We start from the raw sequence: 24,614 nt of genomic DNA on the forward strand, positions 1-24,614 counted from the left end.
ATGACAAAGAATCTAAAGACTGAATGGGCACTTCCTTAATCATTGTGATGACTCCAGTGTCTAACAGTGTAGATTGTGGTGAATAGGTGTAACATACTAAATAAAATAATATTTTTTTAAAAAGTAAAATTAGCACCTAACTGTGCCAATAACTGTTATTGACAATTTGTGGGCAGAATTTACACATGCAGATAGTCCTTGCTTACTGACCACTTGTTCAGTGACCGTTCAAAGTTATGACAGTGATGAATGAGTGGTACTTATGACGAGTCCTAGAAGTTCCAGCCATGGCAGCGCCCCTGCAGTCACATGATTGCAATTTGGGTGCGTGGCAACTAGCTCGCACTTATGACAGTTGCAGCATCCCAGTCATGTGATTGCCATTTGTGACCTTCCCTGCCAGCTTCCCACAAGCAAAGTCAGTGGGGAAGCTGCCAGGGAAGGTAGCAAGTTGCTGTGTTAAGTTCCCTGGGCTCGCTGTGCTTGCACCCTGCTGTACCATCCACCCCACAGCCTCCCTGCACTTGTGCTGTACTGCACCATCCACCACCCCCCGGCATTCCTGCATTCACACCTGGCCTGCGCCTGGCCTCCCCCATCCCCCGTGGCACCCTCCCACCCCCCTGCGGCACCTCCACACTCCTCACCTGGGACAGTTGCTGCTTCCAGCTTAATGACCCGTGTCTCTTTCAGTTACGATGGCAACCGGGACCGTGATGCAGTCACTGACATCGTGCTTTACAATGGTCACATTGCTTAGCGATGGTAATCCCAGTCCCAACTGCCATCATAACCCCAGGAATACCTGTACTGTAACAAAATTTTGCTACTTTTAAAGAGATAGTTATCTTTTTTTTTTTTAGTAAATTTTATTAGGTTTCAAGAGAAGAATAAAAACTACAAAAAAACCCAAAAAACTACAAAGAAAGGGGAAAAAAACTAAAAAAGTGAGGAAACACAAGAGAAATTTTTTTCAAATTTACAAAAAGATGTGGCTTCCAACTTTTAACAGCAAGGATATACAAAAATTTTCCATAATCAATCTCATACTCTATATTAAACCAAAACACCACATTGTTTCTATAAGTCATTCCACTTTAACACATAATGTGTTTACATAAGCGAAAGTGAGGTATTGTGAGGTTCTTGATCTTTATGCCCCAAATCCAGCAACTCACAGCAAAAGCCACTAGAGATAATGCGTAATTCTTTATGGGGACAGTATCAAACTCTGTTAAAGCCACAAATGGGGCCTACTTCCTCCCGCCTTCTCTTTTAAGCCTCCCGCCTCCTGCTTCTGTCCTGCCCCTTCCTCTCTTCTTCTTCAGCTCTGTGTAAGGCTGGAGCACCAGGTCACAATTAGCCATTGCAACTGGGTATTCCATCCTTACAGATATGCAGAAAGTTTTCCCAGGGAAAGTAGAAGCAGAAAACTGAGAGTTCAAAACAGCCAATTCAACATGTAGGAAAATGCTAATACCTTCAAATTTAGTACAAAAATAATAACAGGAAGACAATTGTTTACTCTCAGTCTTTGGAATTAGAGATACAGTTATCTTGATCACCTAACAGATAGTGTAAACAGAAATTACCAGGATGCCCTGGAGCTGTCATTAAAAGAGGGGTAATCAGCTAATAATTAATATCCCTTTGAAGCTGGCAGTAAGGAAGAACGTGGACCTGGTTTCTATTGCACCTATTCCATAAGGACAATATTGTGCTTCAAAAGGAATTAATTTTCCTGCCAAAATAACTGTATGGAATGCATTAAGATGGGCTAGATTGATACTATCGAGTTTCCATTATATGATGTGAATGCAATTGTTGAAGGATACAGTTTTCTCAACAGAAGTTATAGAAAGTGGCAAGAGTTACGAGTTAAAAATATCCACTGTTGTTCAGAAATCCAGTTATGTGAACTGGCAATGCTGTAGAAAGTGTCTTAAAATAAATAAATGGAACAAATAAAAGTATTACTATTGTTGGGGCCTGCGTCCAAGCCAAGATGCCCATGACACATCCCAAAAGCAGACCATAGGTTTTGATAGCTGTTATATAGATTGTGAGGCTTGCTTTAAGTTTTGTTCATAATGTCTTCTCAAGATGTCCAAGTATTTAAGAGGGTGAAAATAACTTCTCTACTATTTTCTGAATATTCCTAGTTTTTATATCATATATTGGAATGATATAAAGACCCATCCCAGTTAGCCAATCTATACAAAAAGAGGACAGCTTGAAATCCAGATGGTCAGGGTGTTACGTGGATCCATTCTGTAGATTTTCCACAAACTCACCCCCCCCCCATGTATAATACTTTGTTTTTCTAGGAAAAAAAGAGGTTTTTTTCCAAGCTTTGTGTTCAGCTTATCAGTACATGCTTTATGTATAAAATATGCAAGACAGAAAAGATATTAATTCACCACTGGTCAAACACATATAATTGCCCTAAACTGTCACAAAATTATATGAACACACTGCCTAAACGTCTGTACTAAAATAGTTGTTTTTTACATGTTCCATGTACTCTAGCATAGTATGCTATTAGTTTTACAGGTTTTAATGCTTCAAGTTCTTCAAATAAATACAAATAAATACAAATAAGGAAATCAATTATGTAATTATAAGGGGGAAAAAACAAGGCAAAACAATGGCTTCCCCCTCCCTCTCCCCAAAAAGTAATATATAGTAGCACCATGTCCCTGCCGTAGTGTTTACCAACCCCTTCCCAATGTAATCTGACTGTACTTTTGGATTTTTTTTTTCATAAACTTACATAATATGTCACTCAAGCATTAAAAATTCTGAAACAGATGCATTTTGTTCATTATTGTTTTATTTATTTATCTATCTAATTTATCACCACCCATCTCCTCCCATCGGAGGCCTCTGGGTGGTTTACAACAAATGATTAAAACCATCAGAATAATAAAATACTATAAAAATACTATAAATAGAAATAAAAATAAAGAATAAAAATCCAAGCAATGAAAGATCTAAAACAGTCCAAGTGTGGGAGGAGTGGTCTATAACAACCATCCCCATGTAACTCTATTCCCCTCTCCACCCCAAGCGAGGCGGCAGAACCAGGTCTTCAGACTCTGCCAAAAGGCCAGGAGAGATGGGGCCAATCTCACCTCCGGGGGCAGCATGTTCTGCAGGGCAGGAGCTACTGCGGAGAAGGCCCGCTTCCTGGACCCCGCCAGATAAAATTCTTTTACAAACGGGGTCTGTAGCATGCCCTCTCTGCACCATCGGGTGGGATGGATTGATGTAATGGGGAAGAGGCGGTCCCTCAGGTAATCTGGTCTCATGCCATGTAGGGCTTTAAAGGTAATACCCAACACCTTGAATTGGACCAGGAAGCAAACTGGTACCCAATGCAGCTCGCGCAGCAGTGGTGTTACATGTGCCCTTCTGGGGGCACCAAAAACAGCTCGCGCAGCTGCATTCTGGACCAGCTGAAGCTTCCGGATACTTTTCAAGGGTAGCCTCATGTAGAGCGCATTGCAATAGTCTACCTGAGAGATAACAAGGGCATGAATTACTATTCGAAGGGCCTCCTGGTCCAGGAAGGGACGTAACTGGTGCACAGCATGTAGCTGCACAAAGGCTCTCCTGGCCACGGCTGCCACCTGCTCTTCGAGCAGGAGCCATGAGTCCAGGAGGACCCCCAAGTTACGCACTGGGTCTGTCTGGGGCAGTGCAACCCCATCCAGAACAAGAGATGTTAATGTCCCGGATACAGAAGAACCATTAACCCACAGCCACTCAGCCTGTTGTTCCCCATCCAGGCCCCCACAGCCCCCAGGCACTCAGAGAGGGTGGTCACGGCATCACTTATTTCACCCGGGATGGAGATATACAATTGAGTATCATCAGCATACTGATGATACCTCATCCCATGTTGATGGATGATCTCACCCAACGGTTTCATGTAGATGTTAAAAAGGAGAGGGGAGAGTACTGATCCCTGTGGCATCCCACTAAGAAGGGGCCACGGGACCGATCTCTCCTCCCCTATCAATACCAACTGGGATCGGCCCTGGAGGAAGGAGGTGAACCAGCGTAAGACTACGCCGCCCACCCCCAACTCCCTGAGCTGCCCCAAAATGATACCATGGTCGATGGTATCGAAAGCCGCTGAGAGATCAAGGAGAGCGAGGATGGATGCACTGCCTCCATCCCGCTCCTGCCAGAGATCATCCATAAGTGCGACCAATGCAGTTTCCATCCCATAACTGGGCCTGAAACCTGACTGAAAGGGGTCTAGATAATCCGTTTCCTCCAGGACCCTCTGGAGCTGCAAAGCCACCACTTTCTCAACCACCTTCCCCAAAAAGGGGAGGTGGGAGACTGGACGAAAATTGTCCAGAACAGTAGGGTCCAGCGAAGGCTTCTTGAGGAGGGGGTGTACCAACGCCTCTTTAAAGGCCACTGGAAACACTCCCTCTCCCAAGGATGTATTAACCATCACATGGACCCAACCACATGTGACCTTCCGACCTGCTTTTACTAGCCAGGAGGGACACGGGTCTAGATGGCATGTGGTGGCATTTACTGTCCATAGGATCCTGTCCACTTCCTCAGGTCCAACAGGATCAAACTGCTCCCAGATAACTGGGTAAGCCTGTTCCCCTGGTATCTCTCCAGACCACGCCTCACACCTGGAGTCCAACTTGGAGCGGATCCGAGCGATTTGTATGTATTTGCCAAAGATTAGGGCTTATATCACATTAGACTTGTGGCCAACTTTGAAAACTCTAGTTTTGGAAATCTCCTTTAGGGAAATTCTCTATATTTTTATATGTTCAATGACTGGAATTGCAGAACCACCTCTGTGTTCACACATGAACGGCACAGCAGCATGTCTTCTTTGAACCTGGAGGATTACCATATACTTTGGTTCCATGTGCTGTGTAACAAGTGCTTAAATTCACTTTCTGGAACTGTTTGTGATGGAATTTACTTTAGAGACTTTGATCAGTAGGTATCAGTTCTTTGAAATAACATCATAATAGTCCTGTGAAATATTGTCTGATACTTAAGTCTGTATCTTGTACTATATTGTAATGACATATTTATTGTGCCAGAGGGACACTGAAATAGATGCAATCAGTGGGCCAAAATCCTATTTGCTTCCTGCTAGTGTGAATGTTGACAAATGTTCTTCCCACAAATGCAACTCTCTGTATTCCTTTATTGCCTCTGGGTTAAGTTGATGGGAGGAAACTGTGTAGGGCAACCTTTACTGGGCTTTGGAACATTACATCTGTCAATCCTGTTTTTAGTGTTAGGACAAACAAAAGCAACAGGTTCCTACAAAAGTGATGCCATATAGTGGAATATAACTGATTCCAAAGTGCAAGCCTGTAAAACATTCACATTATAACTTGTCACTCAGCAAATGGGTATTTATTGTATTATAATTAAACTGCAAATCAACAGAGGAATTAATCACACTTGAACACTGGAGAAAATCTCAATTTCTTTCTAGAGAAAAAATGCATTGATGTCCATCCCACCCCTTTTTCTTAGCCTGGCTCAGTTCTGCTGCACAGCAGAGCTCCTGACACCCTGCCTATGACTGACTGCGTGATCCTCAGACTAGTTACCGAAAGGGTTATTTCTGCAGATGTTTTAGCTCTTTGACAACGTAATCCAGCTGTTACAAATAAAGCTTGAAGGAAAAAATGATAAATATGGACTCTCTGGCTACAAAGGGTTTGAAGGGACACAAATCACATTGATTGTATTAGAATCAATTTTCACTGTCTCTTTAAAAAAGGAAGCTAATACCCTGATTTGTTTACTGGCATGTGCATATGTGTATGTATACACATTAAAACGCACATTGTATAGAAAAGCTGAAACTTTTTTAAGAGCATTCCTCTCTTTTAACTTTGATTCTGGCAACTCTTAATAACAGGAAACCTGCTGTACTTTAGGGCTGTGCCTATGCAGCTTTGTTGTTGTTGTTCAGTCATTAAGTCGTGTCCGACTCTTCGTGACCCCATGGACCAGAGCACGCCAGGCCTTCCTGTCCTCCACTGTCTCCTGGAGTTTACTCAAATTCATGTTCATTGCATCGGTGATGCTCTCTAACCATCTCATCCTCTGCCATCCCCTTCTCCTTCTGCCTTCAGTCTTTCCTAGCATCAGGGACTTTTCCAGTGAGCCCTCTCTTTGCATTAGGTGGCCAAAGTATTTGAACTTCAGCTTCAGTATCTGTCCTTCCAATGAGCAGTCAGGGTTGATTTCCTGTAGGATTGACTGAGTTGACCTCCTTGCAGTCCAAGGGACTCTTAAGATTCTTCTCTAGCACCACAGTTTGAAAGCATCAATTCTTCGGCGCTCAGCCTTCCTCATGGTCCAACTCTCACAGCCATGCATTACTACTGGGAAAACCATAGCTTTGATTATACAGACCTTTGTCGGCAAGGTGATGTCTCTGCTTTTAATACGCTGTCTAGGTTTGCCATAGTTTTCTTCCCAAGGAGCAAGCGTCTTTTAATTTTGTGGCTGCAGTCACCATCTGCGGTGATCTTGGAGCCCAAGAAAATAAAATCTGTCACTGCTTCCATTTCTTCCCTTCTATTTGCCAGGAAGTGATGGGACCAGATGCCATGATCTTAGTTTTTTATGTTGAGTTTCAAGCCAGCTTTTGCACTCTCCTCTTTCACCCTCATCCAGAGGCTCTTTAGTTCCACTTCACTTTCTGCTATTAGGGTGGTATCATCCGCATATCTGAGCTTGTCGATATTTCTCCTGGCAATCTTAATTCCGGCTTGTGATTCATCCAACCCAGCATTTCTCATGATGTACTCTGCATATAAGTTAAATAAGCAGGATGAAGAAAAAATGTAATTTAAAAAATCTCCCAGATTTCAAACCCTATGCTAAGTGCCAATGCAACACTTAGGATCAAAGGAAAAAAGATGATATGGTGCACTTGCTGGTGACTCCTTAGCACAGCTGTTTTGTGTGTGTTTGTGTGTGTGTGTGTGTGGAATTGCATGGTTGCCTTCTACAGCTGCAGCTGCAGCACAATCCCAAGAAAATGTGTTCGGTGTAAAGAATTGCTAAAAGGATTACATGCAGATTCAGGCACTGTGGTATGATAAGAACTTAATGGAAGGCAGCAATTTCTCATGTAAGTTAGCCCTTAGGACTAAGGTACGAGCTTTATAAACCTGAAACATTTGTCCTAATGTAACTAATGCGTATGTGCTCATAAAGGAGCTCCATTAAACAGCTTAACCAGCAAATAGCCAGATGTGTGCTATATTTGGGCATATCTGCAGTTAGTATTTAAGCTGCTCATGTCCTGCAATCATGACAGTAAGCCTTCTTAAGAAAATCCTTTCCAGATCAAGATACTTTGGCAACAGTTATCCTCCCTTGGACATTTCCTCTGCTGCTCTGCTTTCCTGTCTATACACACACAGTGTTAAATTAAATTTGTATATATTAAAGCTGTTAAAACATCAACAGGCAGGCATAACAAAGAGCTTTTAAAAAAATCCCTTCCTTCCACAAAGCATTCTCATATATTCTTTAACTCCCTTTACCAAATCAAATCAAATCTTTATTATGGTTATAGACCAGCATAGAAGGTAGAGTTGAAATAGTACAGTGGATTTTTTTTTTTCACTTAGCATAGGGCTTGAAATCTGGCAGATTTTTTTTTAATTACATTTTTTCTTTCTTTGAGTTAAGTTATTTTTTCTCCCTGGTTATTTATTTATTATTTTTAAAGAAAAAGTTGAGAAGTTTTCCATTTCATTTTTCCATTCACTTGAGATAGAATGGTTTCACTTTCAGCTCCAAGTAGCCCAAATAACTGAATACCTACCCCAGGTAACTGAAAAAATGGTTAAAAAGTACACCACAGGCATTTAAAAAAAAAAAAAAAGCTCAGGGAAAAATTTAGGTAATACTATAATTTTAAAAAATGATCATGAGTTTCAAAGTGGCAACCTTCTCTTTCCTACATGAAAAAGAATATCCCTTGTACTCTTTCACCTCTGATGTTAAAGAGTAACAGAAACTATTCGCGTGCACAGTAACTTTCTAACGTTAGAGCATATCACAATTCCAAAGGCAAAACAGTTTCACAAACATATACAAAAGATCTTACCCAAAACTACCTCAGCATATCCTGAAATTAGAGGGTATTCTAACCAGTTTGCTGCTTCTAGTTGCTTTATATTGATGCTTCTCATAATCTAATTGAAATGAATGCTCAGAAATGCTCCAAATGATAATATGGTGAATATTCTTACATGTTGGCTCAGGGTATAATGAGCCAAGTTATTAGCAACCAAGTCCTCAACTTTAACACTCTGTGTTTAACTATGTATGATATCAACCCAATGTTTTCAGTGGCTCTAGAAAGTTCTGTGCCTTTTGATATAGATATATTGATAATGCAAATTGTTGCCTGTGCTCACGTCTGTCTCTCCCCCTGCTTTGCCTGCCTTGTCCTGTTTTTGTCAGTTAACTATTTTGGATGTTTAATAAATTATAATCATATTTATTTATGGCCAATGACCTGTGAAGTAGCACTAAACAACACTAAAACAACACATAAAAGCAGGCTCAAATATATTAAGAGCGATAAAATCACAATACAGACTTGCCAGTTAAAATTTACACATATAAGCAAAAGAGAATGGAACAAAGCAAAGCAAAACAAAATTGTTGTTTATTCATTTAGTCGCTTCCGACTCTTCGTGACTTCATGGACCAGCCCACGCCAGAGCTTCCTGTCGGTCGTCAACACCCCCAGCTCCCCCAGGGACGAGTCCGTCACCTCTAGAATATCATCCATCCACCTTGCCCTTGGTCGGCCCCTCTTCCTTTTGCCCTCCACTCTCCCTAGCATCAGCATCTTCTCCAGGGTGTCCTGTCTTCTCATTATGTAGCCAAAGTATTTCAGTTTCGCCTTTAATATAAGTAAGCAGTCTGGCTTTATTTCCTGGAGTATGGGCTGGTTTGATCTTCTTGCAGCCCAAGGCACTCTCAGAATTTTCCTCCAACACCACAGTTCCAAAGCATTGATCTTCCTTCTCTCAGCCTTCCTTATGGTCCAGCTCTTGCACCCATATGTTACCATGGGGAACACCATTGCTTTAACTATGCGGACCTTTGTTGTCAGTGTGATGTCTCTGCTCTTAACTATTTTATCGAGATTGGTCATTGCTCTTCTCCCAAGGATTAAGTGTCTTCTGATTTCCTGACTGCAGTCAGCATCTGCAGTAATCTTTGCACCTAAAAATACAAAGTCTTTCACTGCTTCTAATAGATAACATAAAAATAAAATTAAGATAAAAGAATAAAAAGACTTCCTCAAGACATTGTTCCAAGATTAGGACACCTTAAGTTTATGTATGACAATAGCTGCCAATAAGAACTTGGAAACTCTGTCCATATTGGTAGGGTTCTGGTTTGAGGGTAAGAAGTGAACCACATCTTGCCCAGTGAAAACTGGATCTCTGCTTGGAGGTTGTTCAGGTGGTGGTAAGATCAGCATGTAAGTTCTTGGAGAAGGGACAGTGAAGAAATACTTGTGCTAAGATCTGGAGTTTATTCTAGCCCCAGGGATGCTTTTTCTCATTTCATGGGATTTTATGAAACCTCCCATCCAATACTGCTGAGATAGGGTAGTACTTTAAAAGGCCCAAAGAGCAAACCAAACTGACCAGACAGTTTACAGGTTTAAAAGATTTTCAGGAAGGAAACCACCCTTGTAGACTGCTTGTAGCACTTAAGTCTATCTGATGCGCAACATCAAAGTCTCTTTGGCAAATCTCAGCTTTTGCTTTCTCTATGCCTAGAGATAGCCAAGAGTGGATAGAAAGACCACAAGCTATCATTTTATAGGAAAGAAAAAGTAGGCAAAGAGAGATGGTTAACCTATCGAGAGTTGTTGCAACAACAGCATGGAGAATGTAAGATGAAATCAACATATCAGTTGACTGCAGAGGGATTTAGTTCTCAATGGTTTTTGTATGTACAGTTAAGAGAAAGATTTAAGGCAGATAACAGGACATTTGGAATTGAACAGTGCAAGACAGAATTTGAAATTGAACTATGTAATTGAACTATGAACATGTAATTGCTAAAGTGTATAAACTTTTGTTGAAATTTGAAATGGAAGAACAAGTGAAAGTCTATGATAAAATGGGCTAAGAACTTTGGATATAATACTGTATACTGATGGAACAATGGGAAAATATGTGGCTGAAAGGACTGAAATTTACAATATGTTATAATTTAAAAGAGAACTTTTATAAAATGATGTACCACTGGTATATGACTCCAGAAAAATTATCTAGAATGTATAAAGGTACTTCAAATTTATGTTGGAAATGTGGAAAACATGAAGGGTTTATGTTTATCATGCCTGGTAGACTTGCAAAAATCCCAGAAAATTTTGGGTTCAAATACATACAGTGATACAAAGTGATATAAACATTTTAAAGATTAATTAATATTCAATTGAAACCAGAACTGTTCTTGTTGGAACTAATTAGAAAAGATTGGATGATTGATGGAAGATTGTTTTTATATACTGTATGATAACTGCTGCGAGATTATTATATGCACAAAAATGGAAAGACTCTGAGATATCTACAACAGAGGAATGGATGGTGAAGATGACAGAATTAGCAGAGATGGCAAGATTGACTTGTTTGATTACGGTACAACTACATTAGTGACTGGAAACCCCTTATGGACTTCTTGCTGAAAAAAGAAAAAAATAAACTTGTGATTTATGGGTTTGATGGTTAGAAAGGGTAGACTATGGAAAGAAGGAAGTTATGTTGTTACCTACAGAGAGGATAAAATATAAATGTATTTGTACCTGCGATTAAGAAGACCAGAAGCCTTTTCTTTTCTTTTTTCTTTTCTTCTCTTTTTTTTTTACTTACCTACTACTTTTCTTTACTTTCCTTTTCTCTTTCAAAATTTCTATTGTTTTTATTCTTTTAAAAATGTCTTTAATAAAAATTATATATGTGTATGTATGTGTGTCTGTATATATATCAAAATGCATCAAGATGGAAATTAAAAAACATAGTTGACAGTCTTTATATAATATAAATTTTCATATATATATACACGCACACACACACATTCATACTGTATGTATGTATGAATGTATTTATATATAAAAGAAAAACTGTCAGCTATGATTTTTAATTTCCATCTTGATGCAAAGTCATCGTACCTGATGCTCCCCGTGGTTTACAGAGGAGCTGAGGGTTCTGATGAGGATTAAGAGATGTCTAGAGTGCCGCTGGAGGAAGACAAAGACCGATTCCAACCAAACACTGGTTAGAGCTGCTATTAAGGCCTACCTGGTGGCAATAAGAGTGGCGAAGCATCAATACTTCTCCGCCCTTATTGCGTCAGCAGAATGCTGCCCAACAGCCCTGTTTAAAATCACTCAATCCCTTTTGGGGAAGGTGAGCCGGGTGACCCACCTACAGGGCAGTGCAGAGGAGTTTTCAGAGCATCTGCAAGACAAAATCGCTCAGATCCGCTCGATGTTAGATGCCAAGCGTGAGGCATGGTCTGTGGAAATACCAGGGAATTATACTTACCATGTTGTCTGGGAACAGTTTGATCCTGTTGGACCTGAGGAAGTGGACAGGATCCTCTGGACAGTAAATGCCACCACGTGTCATCTAGACCTTTGCCCCTCCTGGATGGCGAAAGCAGGAGGTGACATGTGGCTGGGTCCAGGCAATGGTTAATACATCCTTGAGGGAAGGGGTGTTTCCAACTGCCTTTAAGGAGGCACTGGTACAACCCCTCCTCAAGAAACCATCACTGGACCCTACTGTACTGGATAATTTTTGTCCAGTCTCCCACCTCCCCTTCTTGGGGAATGTGGTTGAGAAAGTGGTGGCATTACAGCTCCAGAGGGTTCTGGAGGAAACGGATTATCTAGACCCCTTTCAGTCAGGTTTCAGGCCTGGATATGGGATGGAAACGGCATTGGTCGCACTTATGGATGATCTCTGGTGGGAGTGGGATGGGGGTAGTGCATCCATCCTGGCTCTTCTTGACCTCTCAGCGGCTTTCAATACCATTGACTATGGTATCCTTTTGGGTCAGCTCAGGGAGTTGGGGTGGTTGACATGGTTTTGCGCTGGTTCACCTCCTTCCTCCAGGGCCGGTCCTACTTGGTGATAGGGAGTGAGAGATCCAACCCTCGACCCCTCCTTTGTGGTGTGCCGCAGGGTTCGGTTCTCTCTCCTCTCCTATTCAACATCTACATGAAACTGCTGGGTGAGATCATCTGTCACCAGGGGATGAGGTATCATCAATATGCTGACGATACTCAATTGTATATCTCCATCCCAGGTGAGGTAAGTGATGCTTTGACTCTCTTGGTGTCTGGAGCTGTAGGGGTCTGGATGGGGAACAACAGGCTTCAGATGAACCCTGGTGAGACGGAGTGGCTGTGGGTTAAGGGCTCTTCAGTATCTGGGACTTTGGTTCTGGATGGGGTTGCACTGCCCCAGATAGACCCGGTGTGTAACCTGGGGGTCCTCGTGGACTCACAGCTCCTGCTTGAAGAGCAGGTGGCAGCTGTGGCCAGAAGGACCTTTGCACAGCTTCATGTTGTGCACCAGTTACACCCTTTCCTGGATTGGGAGGCCCTTTGGTCACTCATGCCCTTGTTATCTCCCATATAGACTATTGCAATGCGCTCTACATGGGGCTACCCTTGAAGAGTATCCAGAAGCTTCAGCTGGTCCACAATGCTGCCACGTGGGCTATTTTTGGCACCCCTAGAAGGGCACACATAACACCTTTGCTACATGAGCTGCATTGTATACCAGTCTGCTTCCAGGTCCAATTCAAGGTGTTGGTTATCACCTTTAAAGCCCTACATGGCATGGGACCGGGTTACCTGAGGGACCGCCTCTTCCCCGCTTCATCAGCCTGTCCAACCGAATCATGCAGAGAGGGCATGCTACAGACGCTGTTGATAAGATAATTCCATCTGGCAGGGTCCAGGAGGTGGGCCTTCTCTGCATAGTGCATGCCCTTTGGAACATCTTGCCCCCGGAGGTAAGATTAGCCCCATCACTCCTAGCCTTCTGGAGGAAGTTGAAGTCCTGGCTCTGCAACCGACTTGGGGCAGAGAGGAGAATAGTCATATTTGGGGTTGGCTAGTGCCTTGAAGTGCCCCTCCTACGCAATGACTGAATGAGACCACAACCATCTGGATTTTATTATATTCGGTAGCTTTGCAAAATTGTTTTATAGTGTATTTTATTGGAATTTTATTATATATGTATTATTTTATATTGTAAACTGCCCAGAGTCCCTCCAGTCAGAGGAGATGGGCAGTGACAAATTTGATAAAGAAACAAACAAACAAATAAATAAACTGGTATACACTACAGCTACTGTAATCCTGGAGATGCTTGGCTACACGATCAAGAGGAAGTACATACTCTTCGTAGAAAATGAGGTTGGAGGCTAAGATCAAGGCAACTCAGAGAGAAGTTAGTCAGCTGGTGGAACTTCAAAATGGTGTGGAGATTAAGGATAAGACTCAGCTACTGAAAAAATACAAGGGCCTGACTTCATCTGAAGCCCTAGAGACTGCTAAACAAAGGCTCAGGGTACTGGCTACCAGGCTAAGGAGATACACTAGAGAAGCAGAGGCCAAGCAGATAAATGCCCTGTTTGCCAAAGAACCATCCAAGGTGTACAACACAGTAACAGCAGAGCCACCAACAGCAGAAAATGAACAGTACTGGAAGAACATATGGGAGAAACACACAACACCAGCACAGAGTGGCTGCAGGACCTGAGAGCAGACCACAGCAATCTCCCAGAACAGGAACCAGTCATCATCACAGTAGCAGACATCCAACAGCAGGTCAAGAATATGAAGAACTGCCCAAGTGACAGCAACATCAGGAAGAAGGAGTATGAGAAGCTGGAGAAGTACCAGGGCCTGAAGGAGGAACTAGAGAGGATGTGGAAAGTGAAGGCTGAAGCGATCCTAATGGTGGGAGGAGCCCTTAGGGCTGTGACTCCTAAGCTGGGAGAGTGGCTCCAACAGATCCCAGGAGCAACATCAGGGCTCTCTGTCCAGAATCGTGCAATGCTAGGAACAGCTAAGATACTGCGCAGAACCCTCAAACTCTCAGGCCTCTGGTAGAAGACACAAGGTTGAGAAAGACACATACCACCCTTAAAGGTGAGAAGAAAATTTATTTATTTATTTACACACACACAGACATACACACACACACACACACACACAGTATATCTACATTATATGCTGTCAGCTATGTTTTTTAATTTCCATCTTGATGCAAAGTCATCAAGAAGAATTAGTGGGACTAGTTGGGTAGCAAGTAGTGGGACTTTTGGGTGGCAACAACAAGTTTCTTTTAGAGCATTACAATGTTTCATCTTCTTCTATAATTGGGGGGACTCCTCAGAAATTGAAGAACCCTATTATTAGTACAGGGGGCTAGTGACTCTTTTTATTGGCAATGAAATTCAATTTAAAGATACTTATTATATTCAGATAAGAGGACTCTGAGGAGGAACTTACTTTTTGGTGTCCCAGAGGTATTTATAATCTTAACTACATGTTAATCATCTGCATCTTTGCCCTTAACTGTAAAGATTTTAATGTGGCCTTTCACCCAGTGAAACACCTACCAATAGCAGTCTCTTTGCCCTTGATTCAACCAAACTTATTTGCCCTTCACAAATCAATGATTCATCTCCCTCCATTAGGTACCTCAGACCAGTTTGATGCAGTTAGTGACCCCCATAAAATAATCTGTCTTTACTAAAGAATTATTAGGCTTGGCCAAAAATATTTTCAGCCTGTCCAGCTCCCTTTTCCACAACATAATAATCCAAACCTTGGTCTAACAGAGAGTTTGCTTTAGTTAAAGCTCAGGTAATTCTAGCTCATAAGGATGCCTGTATATATAATTATTTTCCCTCCAATAAAACCTTTTACTCCTTTAAAAAGGGCAACAAGAAGCTTCTAGATGAGAAAAAGAAAAACTGTACTCTAGACCAGTGTTTCTCAACCTCAGCAACTTTAAGATGTGTGAACTTCAACTCCCAGAATTCCCCAGCCAGCCTTGCTGGTCTGGGAATTGAAGTCCACACATCTTAAAGTTGCTGAGGTTGAGAAACACTGATTTAGAGAACTGGATTAGAGTCCAATAGGCTGTAATCAACAAAAATGATGGCCTGGTTTGATGCCTTGTCTCCCAACTTCTATGCAGAGTTAACTCTGACAACAATAACAGCTTAATCTCTCTTGAGTCTTCACCTTGATATTTTTGTGGTATATTTACTGCATCACAAGGAAGCAAAGACCATGTTCAGCTTCTTGCTGAATCTCTCCCTGAATGGCCCTCAGTTTCATCTTTCAAGGTTCAAAAATTAATTTCTCAACTAACAAATTGCAGAGCTCCTGGCTAAGACTTCATTTTTTCAATGCATTAGAGTTGGGCAGCTATAATAACTTTGAATAAATAAATAAGTAGTTTTACCATAATGTTTTAAATTAAATTCATTGTGATGGGCTGCTATGCTAGCCTCCCTTTTCATAGCTATAAATAATTTCCTGTGTATCCCTATATATTAACTTAATTCTAGTATTCTCCCAACATACAAAAATAGGTGATAAAAATGATCCTGCAAATCATTCTTTAACCCATAAATCAGCAAATTACATGCCATATTCTTATATTACAGCTTCTTGCTGGGATGCCCTTTGAGAATACCTTGGCCTCTGAGCAGGCTTGCTTTGGATCTGGACATTTTTCCATGGACCAATACATCATACTACACCGTCTTCTGGAAAATATTATAAGTTGCCTAAAGATACCATTTATGTTGCCTTCATAGACCTAAAGGCAACCTGTAATTCTGTATGAAAAACACTGGAGGTAATCAGCTGCCAGTTTGATTGTCTGCCATCTCCTTGCATTACTATACATTAAGTCCAGTCGTGTCTGACTCTAGGGAGCAGTGCTCATCTCCGTTTCAAAGCCGAAGAGCCAGCGTTTGTCCGTAGACACTTCCGTGGTCATGTGGCCAGCATAACTATAAGACGCCGTTACCTGCCTGCCAAAGCGGTACCTATTAATCTACTCACATTTGCATGTTTTCGAACTGCTAGGTTGGCAGGAGCTGGGACTAGCAACGGGAGCTCACCCTGTCATGCAGATTCGAACCGCCAACCTTCCGATCGGCAAGCTCAGCAGCTCAGTGGTTTAACCCGCAGCGCCACCGCGTCCCTTGAATTACTATACCATAGCATTAATATCCAAGTCAAGGGTAATCACCTAAGCAACTTATCTGATCCTATCCCTACTTACAAAGGTGTCAAGCAAGGCTGCATCCTTGCTCCATTATTGTTTAACATGTATGTTAATTACTTTCTTCGAAGGTTTTTGCCAAGCCAGAATCTCAACCTCATTCCCTTGCCTATTGCCTATTGCCTCAAGAGATTTTACCTTTATCCTGGTAACAGTAAAATCTTGCAATCTAAATAAATTATTGTTTCTCTGCTATGAGCCTGCCCACATAGCTGGTTCTTTTATCCACACATATATAGCAATTTCAATTAAACCCCTAGAAGTACAATTAATAACGTCTTCTTTTTTTTAAAAAAATCATCTCCTCATTTATATTCTTCTTTTTGTTGAGGTTACAGCCAACTTTTCTATCACCCAAGTATGCCTCTAATGATATTTTTTTGCTTTACTGCAACAGAGAAAATCTTGAAATTAATTACTCCAAAATGAAAGTCTTGGTATTCTCTAGGAAGCATTTGTCCCTAATTAAACAGATTTATTTATTTTTTGTTTGTTTAATTTATATGCTGCCCAACTCCCAATAACTCTGGGTGGCTCACAAGTAAAAACATTTTTAAAAATATGATAAAAGAAAAGAATAAAAGATGGTAATTTCTTTTAAATTGAGTAGCGATTGTGAGATGAGAAAGAAATGTGCTAAGATGTCAAATGTTTAAAAAATTAACTACTGCGTTTCATAAAATCTGTCTCTCTTTTTCCTTGAGAGAGCATCTGGCAAACAGAAGTTCTAGACACCAAATCTTTCCAAAAAGGATTTCCAGCCATGCTCTGAATGCTGTCCAATAATTCGAGCTATATATTATCATTTTGCAAATTCTCTTTCCTGAGTTTCCCCATTCCCAGCCCAGAATATATGGATTCTTCTCTCAAGAATGGCCTTCTACTGAAGAGCCAAGGAAACAAGAATTAGCAAAGCGTTGAGGAAAACAAACTGTGAACAGGTTTTGTGTGAGAAAGGGGCAATGCCCATGAAGCTCAGGAGAATGTTCATCTTCCATTCCTTCTGACTCAGACTGGTAGCAAAGGCTATGATCATATATATGCATGCATAAGTATGATTTTGGTCAGTTGACTGTTTTTAGCCAAAGTTCATTGCAAAAACCTGAACTGTAAATGCATGGGATAAAAATGTGCATTAGAAAACAGAAAGTAAAACCATATCATACATACATATATAATTAAGATGTTTCTATGTAAGAAAACCTAAGAACTTAATAAAAATATCTATTATGGCAGAACCTATGTAATCAACTATACTCCTTCAGTCTGGTGTTATCTTGATCAAAGTTATATAACTTTGCAGCCACAAAAATGGGGTAAATTGGTAGAGGACCCAAGAATTTCCATCCGCAGAAATGGCAATTACTTCTTGTTGGAACATTTTCCTCTTGCTAGATAAAATGAGACAAAAGTTAATTACTAGTACTAGCATACTAAATTTCACAGACAAATAGATAATATGAAATATCTTCAGCCATTCCACGTCTACAAATACATAAATGGGCATTTATATCTTAACACAGTAAATGCCCTCCTCAGCATGGGAAAAGTTAGAACGTAAAAATAAATGATCTGTTGTGTGTGTTTTTTAAGCAGTGCATTCCACCTGAAAGCCTGTGAGTGTTTAATAACTTCCATACACATGCACACACATTCACACACCCTACATGATTCCATAAAGTTGCTTTTGGCTCCACAAATGGAACAATTGTGCATTATAAAATATATATACAGTATGTCCACGTGCGTGTGTGTGTGTATATATATATATTCTTGTTGGCAAATTGTGAACTAAAGCCTTCAGAAGTCAGCTGGATGGGAAGAGGAGAGAAATACAACCAAATGAATGTTTGAGCATATGGACTGAAAACAGAGGCCTATGGAATCCAGCCTTGTGGTTTCTGAAGGGTGGTAGGCATGAGGGAGAGAGACGTCTGCCTTAAGACCCGCTCAAATGGATTTTCAATCATGGCAGTGTGACTTCAGTGGCAACTCACAATATACTGACCTCCAAGCAGTGTGTAGATAGAGTTAAGGATTTGCTCTGCATCCCCTTTTAGTCTGGTCCTCTGCCTGCTCTTTATTTATAAGATTGCTACTCTTAGGGTCAGCTCCTCCTGCTAAGCGTAAGGCCTAGTTTCTATTGCTGAAGGAGACCAAATAAACATGTATAGAATTGTGTTGTGGTGTGTTCCTAAGCACACACTCATAGAACTCTTGCTCTCTGACATCTTTGTAGGATGTCTCTGCTTACCCCTCTTTTTTTCCTTAAATAAATCTCTATAAACCAGTTTCATTGCTCAGATTAGATTCCTGTTCAGGAATTTTCACCCATAGACACACATTCCCTGCAACAGTTGGGGATACCTGGCTTGGTACTGATACTTGTAAAACAAATCTTGGAATGATAGATTGAATGTTAGTCAGCAGTGCAATGTGGCTACAAAAAAGGCAGACAGAATTTTAACCTGCATCAGCAGAAATAAAATGTCTAAACCATGCAAAATAATCATTCTACTTTATTTTGCTTTGGTTAGATTCCACTCCATCTTGCATACCGGGCCCAGTTCTGGACGATGCAATATAAGAAAGTTTCAGAGAAATTGTAACAGGTTCAGAGAAGGTCAGTGAAGATGATAAAGGAACTAAAAGTAAGGGGGATTCCACCCCACAGCCTAAGTCACTTGTCTCCCAGCTATCCCTGAAGCTGACTTTAAAAATTCCAGTCCAAAAGCTGACTTTAAAAATTCCAGTCCAAACTACAATGTGTTGACAATGGGACTGGGCTGACCAGTACAGATGCTGACTGGTCATTGCCCTTCCCATATATGAAGGGAACACAAGCTTTATTGCCTGGCCCCTGTGTGGTATATCTCCTTTTAGGGATTATCCCCTCCTCTACTTCCTTTGTTTTCCCTTTATATTTACACACATAGATGCCTTCACATCTCCTTCCCATATTCTCTCCTGTAACACAGACACTTTCTTCCTTTATTGCACCATTGTTGCTTTGATGGTACACTGATCAAAGCAAAGCAAAGAGGTTGTTCCTTCCTTCTTAAGTTCTGCTGTAGGTCCATAAAAACTTCATGGTAAGGAAGAATTGATAGTTCAGTTTCACAGAAGCAAAAGTAGTATTCATTGAAACTTTGTATCTTTATTCCAGATATCTCCATTGCAATGCAAAGATTTAAAGGCGTGGGGGGGGGACTTTGTAGTATTGTGGAAAGCAGTTGGATAAAAGGGAAGGATGCTACACTCTTTTGAGCAGAAACCACAACTAGGAGCTGTAAGGATGAACGGTGCGATGAACTTCTAGAGAGGATGGGAAAATATGGGATGAAGAAAATCCATTGACAGCTCATTATTGTATCAACTACATGAACTACAGGATAATGGAAAAAATGGCAGTTGCTGACCATCAGAGAATATAGCGGGTCAGCAGCCCAGGACAAAATGGCTGCACTGGGCAGTGGCCAGCTGCTGCAGGGTAGAACCAAGTGTTGTAGCTGTTCAGAGCTGGGGATGTCACTAGTTTAGAAGCAAGTATTGCAGACCATCTGCTTGGAAGGACTTAAGATGGCTTAGGATGGAAAGCAACCATTTTTGAAGTAGAGCTTCAAAACACAGGTGGGGTACATTTGTGATAGGCTGGGAGGAGGTGGAAAATCTGCAGAGCTGTGGGTTCCTTCCCCAAATATCTATTACCCTTCTGATATATGGGTGAATTTAGAACAAATCCTGACTGAGATAATTCTGAAAATTCCTAAGGCAATTATAATAGGTGATTTAAATGCTAGGCTTGGGCCATCCAAATAAGATCATATTAATACCAACAATACACCAGAATAAATCCTCTCTGTATTACCTTCATGGTCTTTAGGAACCAGAAAATAAATGCTACAGGTTGATAGCTGTTAATCCATTAATCATGTTATGCAAGTGTGACTTGCAAATTTTAAGGGGCAAAGACCAAAGCTTTGTTTACTCTTGTATCTTGTATCATGGCACTAATGGCACTCTGTAAACTCCTGGAGCAAGTGTGAGCTGAGGACTTCTTGCAGTCAGTGCCATACTATATTAGGAATTCCACTGCCCTTGGTGCTTCCGGTGGGGAATATGGCTGACTGAACAGCTGTGTCCACGAGCTCCGCGGACATAACTGACAATGCAGCACTTCTTTGTGCTCGGGCAGGCTTTTACCTGAAGCCCAGAGCTTTTTCATGAAAAAAGAAAAAGCTTGGAATCATCCCACCTGTCCTCAGGAACAGCATCTTGTAGCCAGAGAAATGCAAACAATGTTCACGATGATCCAGTAAGAGCCACCAGGAGGCTGGGATGTCACCATTTCCAAGCCATGCTGTAGCCTTAAGGGGACATTAAGTTGAGCCACCCCATTTCTAAATCATCTAATTTATATCTTTTTTAAAGTTCATGTACCCCAAGAAAGGCTTTCTACAGCAAGAAGAAGCAGACTCCCTTGGTGCTTATCAATATTTCTGGATTAAATTTTTAAAAATCTTTTTAAGTTTTGGCTTCTTTTCCCATTTAAATACTAAGGAGAACTGAGAATAAATAATTGCATTCCTACCATTATTTTTGTACTGAATTTGAAGGAATTAATATTTTCCTACACGTTGAATCTGCCATTTTGAATCTTCAGCTTTCTGTTATCACTTTTACTTGGGAGTTGCCTGTTAGCTTGTTAGCATACTTTCTCTTGTGTCAATTTCATTTGGAAATTTTCCATTAACTTATTAACTCCTATCTTTGCAGTCAAGTATCTAGGGGGCGACATAATCTACTGCCTGAAACATGGAGGATTTCAAGGAGACTTTTTCAGAGTTCCATTGTGAGCTTAAGCAGACCTTCAAAGAGATCTTTTCACAGTCCTGTCAAGCTATTCTGCAAGATATTCAGGACATTGGTGTGATGGAATGTGTCCCTGAAGGGAGGGGGGTGATGTGATGGATTTCAAGGCTGGTGCTGGTTCTCAGGAAGGAGAGAGCACATTCCAGGGAGTTAAGAGGACTTGCAGTTTGGAAAGCCTGGCAGAGAGACAAAAAAGTTAGAGTAGCCCCGCCCTAGAGTGTCTTAGGTTATTTCCCCTTAGGTTAGTTAAGATAGCTTTAGTCTGGCAAGATTCTGTCTATTCAGCGAGAACAATAAAGAACTAGAGTTGGAATACACTGACTCAGCGTCGTTTCTTGATCCAGTCCCAACAATTGTGGAAATTTTTATTTCTAAAATGTGTCATCTGGCTGAGGACATTATGGAAGAAAAGGAAGGTTTTAACGAAGATAGAGATGTTTCTACTGACAGCGAGATTGAAGCTTTTGTTGAAATGCCAGGTGAAGATTACATTCTGGTGCTGAAGGGGTTAAAGGGACATTCTGAGCTGCAAACTACAAAGGGAGTTGTTTTTCTGAGGGAACGTTATGGGAAAGAAGAGGTTCTGTTTTGTGGGAGGTTTTTTGTTCAGAGGTCTGAGTTTTTAAGGGGGGCAGTTGGGCTGTCTGATTTCTGTATGAAAAATGCCTTGTGTGTAATATGGAGATATGTAAATGTTCTGGTATATTTTGAAGCAGGGTAAAGATTTAAGGATGTTTAATGGGATTGATATTGAGGCTTGTATGATTTCATTTTTCTTTAATGATTTGGATTAAGATTTATTGGATTATTTTTAAGGTTTATTTGATTTTTAAGATTTATAAGGTATAATAATAATTGCTTGGTTTTAGGTTTAATAGGGTTAAGATTGTTGCAGTATTATTAATTATAAAAGTGGACAATTTATATATTTTTATAATCTTATTTTTATTATAGTGGACAGAAATATATAGAATAGTGGTAGGAAGGAAATAATTAAATAAATGTTTTTTGTGGGGGGGAAGGAAGTTGATTTAGAGGTTTATATATTTCTTTTTTAAAAAAATATAAGGGGAAGGAGCAATTGTATCTAGTGATTTTTACAATGTGTTAATGGTATGATTTATAGAATTAATGTGATCTTGGTTTGATATAGAGTAAGGGATTAATTATGGAAATTGTTGTATATTCTTGTTGAAAGTCAGAAGTCACTCCTTTATGTACTTTTCAAAATTCTTTTTTCTTGTGTTTCACGTTTTTTTTAGTTTCTCTTTTTGTAGTTTTTTTGCTTTTTTGTAGTTTTTATCTTTTTTCCAAACTTAATAAAATTCTTATATAAAAAAGATTCTCACTGCCCTTCTATGAAGAACAAGGGCAATATAGGCATGGTTTTTAAAAAGTGTAACAGTTTACACTTTATGTATTTATTTGTTCATTTATTTAATTTATATCCTTTTTTACACAAAAAGTACTTAAGTTAACTTAACAAGATTGCTAATGTATAGATCACTAGGTGTCTCTTTTCTACACTCTGCTAGGCCAGAGGCCTTTGTGTTCCACCTGCAATAAGAACCAGATTTTGATATGCAATTTTTAGAACTGAGGATCTATCCATGTTTCTTTGACACAGAATGAAAATCTTATGGATTCAGCCTGCAATCTCCATTTCATATTGAATTTAAACTGCAAAAACACCAGGTCTATTTCTGTTTTTCTGCTTCCTATTTATTTATTTGTTTATCAAATTTCTATTACTGCCCATCTCTCCCAAAAGGGGGACTCCGAGCGGATCCACTCCCTGGTTTTTATTAGCACCTGACATGATGAAGACTGCTTCAGAAATTGAAAGCTTCACTGTTGTACAGTATATCCCAATAAAGATCATGTCCACACTTGGATAGGCCCCATCTACATTATGTGTCAGTATTCTGAATGATCAGATAGATAATTCCAAGTTATTCTGACATTTTATATTTCTTTCTTCACTCCTGCTTACTGGACCATGGACCAAAAAAAAAAAAAAGGAAGGGGGCAATTATCTTATATAGTATATAATAAGAAGAAAGGGAGTTGGCTGAAATGAAAACTTAGGCCTCTTAATGTCATTAAAAAGTTCTGAGCATCTAAGGTTTTTTTTATTGACAAAGTAAATAATCTGTTTTTAAAGTTATCCTATATTAGCAAAACAAACTAAGCCCCATCTATAAATGGGACTCAGGGCAATTATCCCTATTGCCCCTGCAAATCAGAAGAAACTAAAACTGAAATAACTCTCCCATTGCACAACTCGATGGGTAATTCCATCTGGATTTTGAGCACCAGTCTGGTCAACTGATCTGTGCTTGTCTTCGACTCTGTCACAAAAGGTGGCTGAGTTCAATTAGGTAGAATGGAAATACAGACTGAAAGGAAAAGAGACTTTGAGCAAATGGCAGAATTTCTCTGAATTTGATAATCTTTCATGCTTTTTTGCAAGGTTGGGAAAAAAACCAGAATTACTGGCTACAGAACAGTGTTTTCCCTCCAGTAGTCCTAAGCTGTGTGATGGCTTGTTACATATATTTAAATGGAATAGTAATGGTTTAAATATTTTTTCTGTATTAGGCAGTAGCTGTGAGGAGAATAGCATCCAGTGTTTCTTTTCACTGATACACATAGTTGTAGCATCTTCTTTCAAATATCCTAAATTGCAAGTGAAAATTTTTGCCCTTTTAAACTGTGGCATTATGGCTATGCAAATACAGGAAGCTACTATAGTAGCCAAACCATACATTCCATGGAAGGTATGGAAGCCACGCTGGCTATTCAGAGAAGTCGTATGGAGAGTAGGGAAGGCAACTTAGATTACTGTATCTCAGCCCAAAAAGCTGGAGCATAGCAAGCCCTACAGTAGTGGGGATTATTTAGTACCTTATAAGAGAACTGGTCAGAAACATTTCCTATTTTAGTCCATCAGCCTGACTTCAAGATTTTACCTGTAAGTGGAAATAACAGCAACAACAATAATAGTTTTTGCTAAGTTTCACAGCACATTTGGCTACATTTTTTTTTAGATTTTAACTTATCTGAGAATACTTGTCCGTAGACATTCATACCTTTTCTACTGCTAAGAAACGAGGGGAATCTTGCCAAACCCAGGCTCAGAAATTAAAGTTTAAAATGCATTTATTGCAATTTGTTATTTACTTGTACAAGCAGAGCATGCAGTTAAGGAGGAAAATGTTTCCCTAAATCGGTTGATGCAAAATCTAATGGCAGTAAAACACTTAAAAATAGTTACTGCACGGAAATATATTTCTATTAAGATATATGAAGCATGAGAGTTAAAAAAAAATAAAAGCAGACAGTTTTCTA

This window comes from Candoia aspera, chromosome 2 (assembly GCF_035149785.1).
Source record: "Candoia aspera isolate rCanAsp1 chromosome 2, rCanAsp1.hap2, whole genome shotgun sequence".
NCBI lineage: Eukaryota > Metazoa > Chordata > Lepidosauria > Squamata > Boidae > Candoia > Candoia aspera.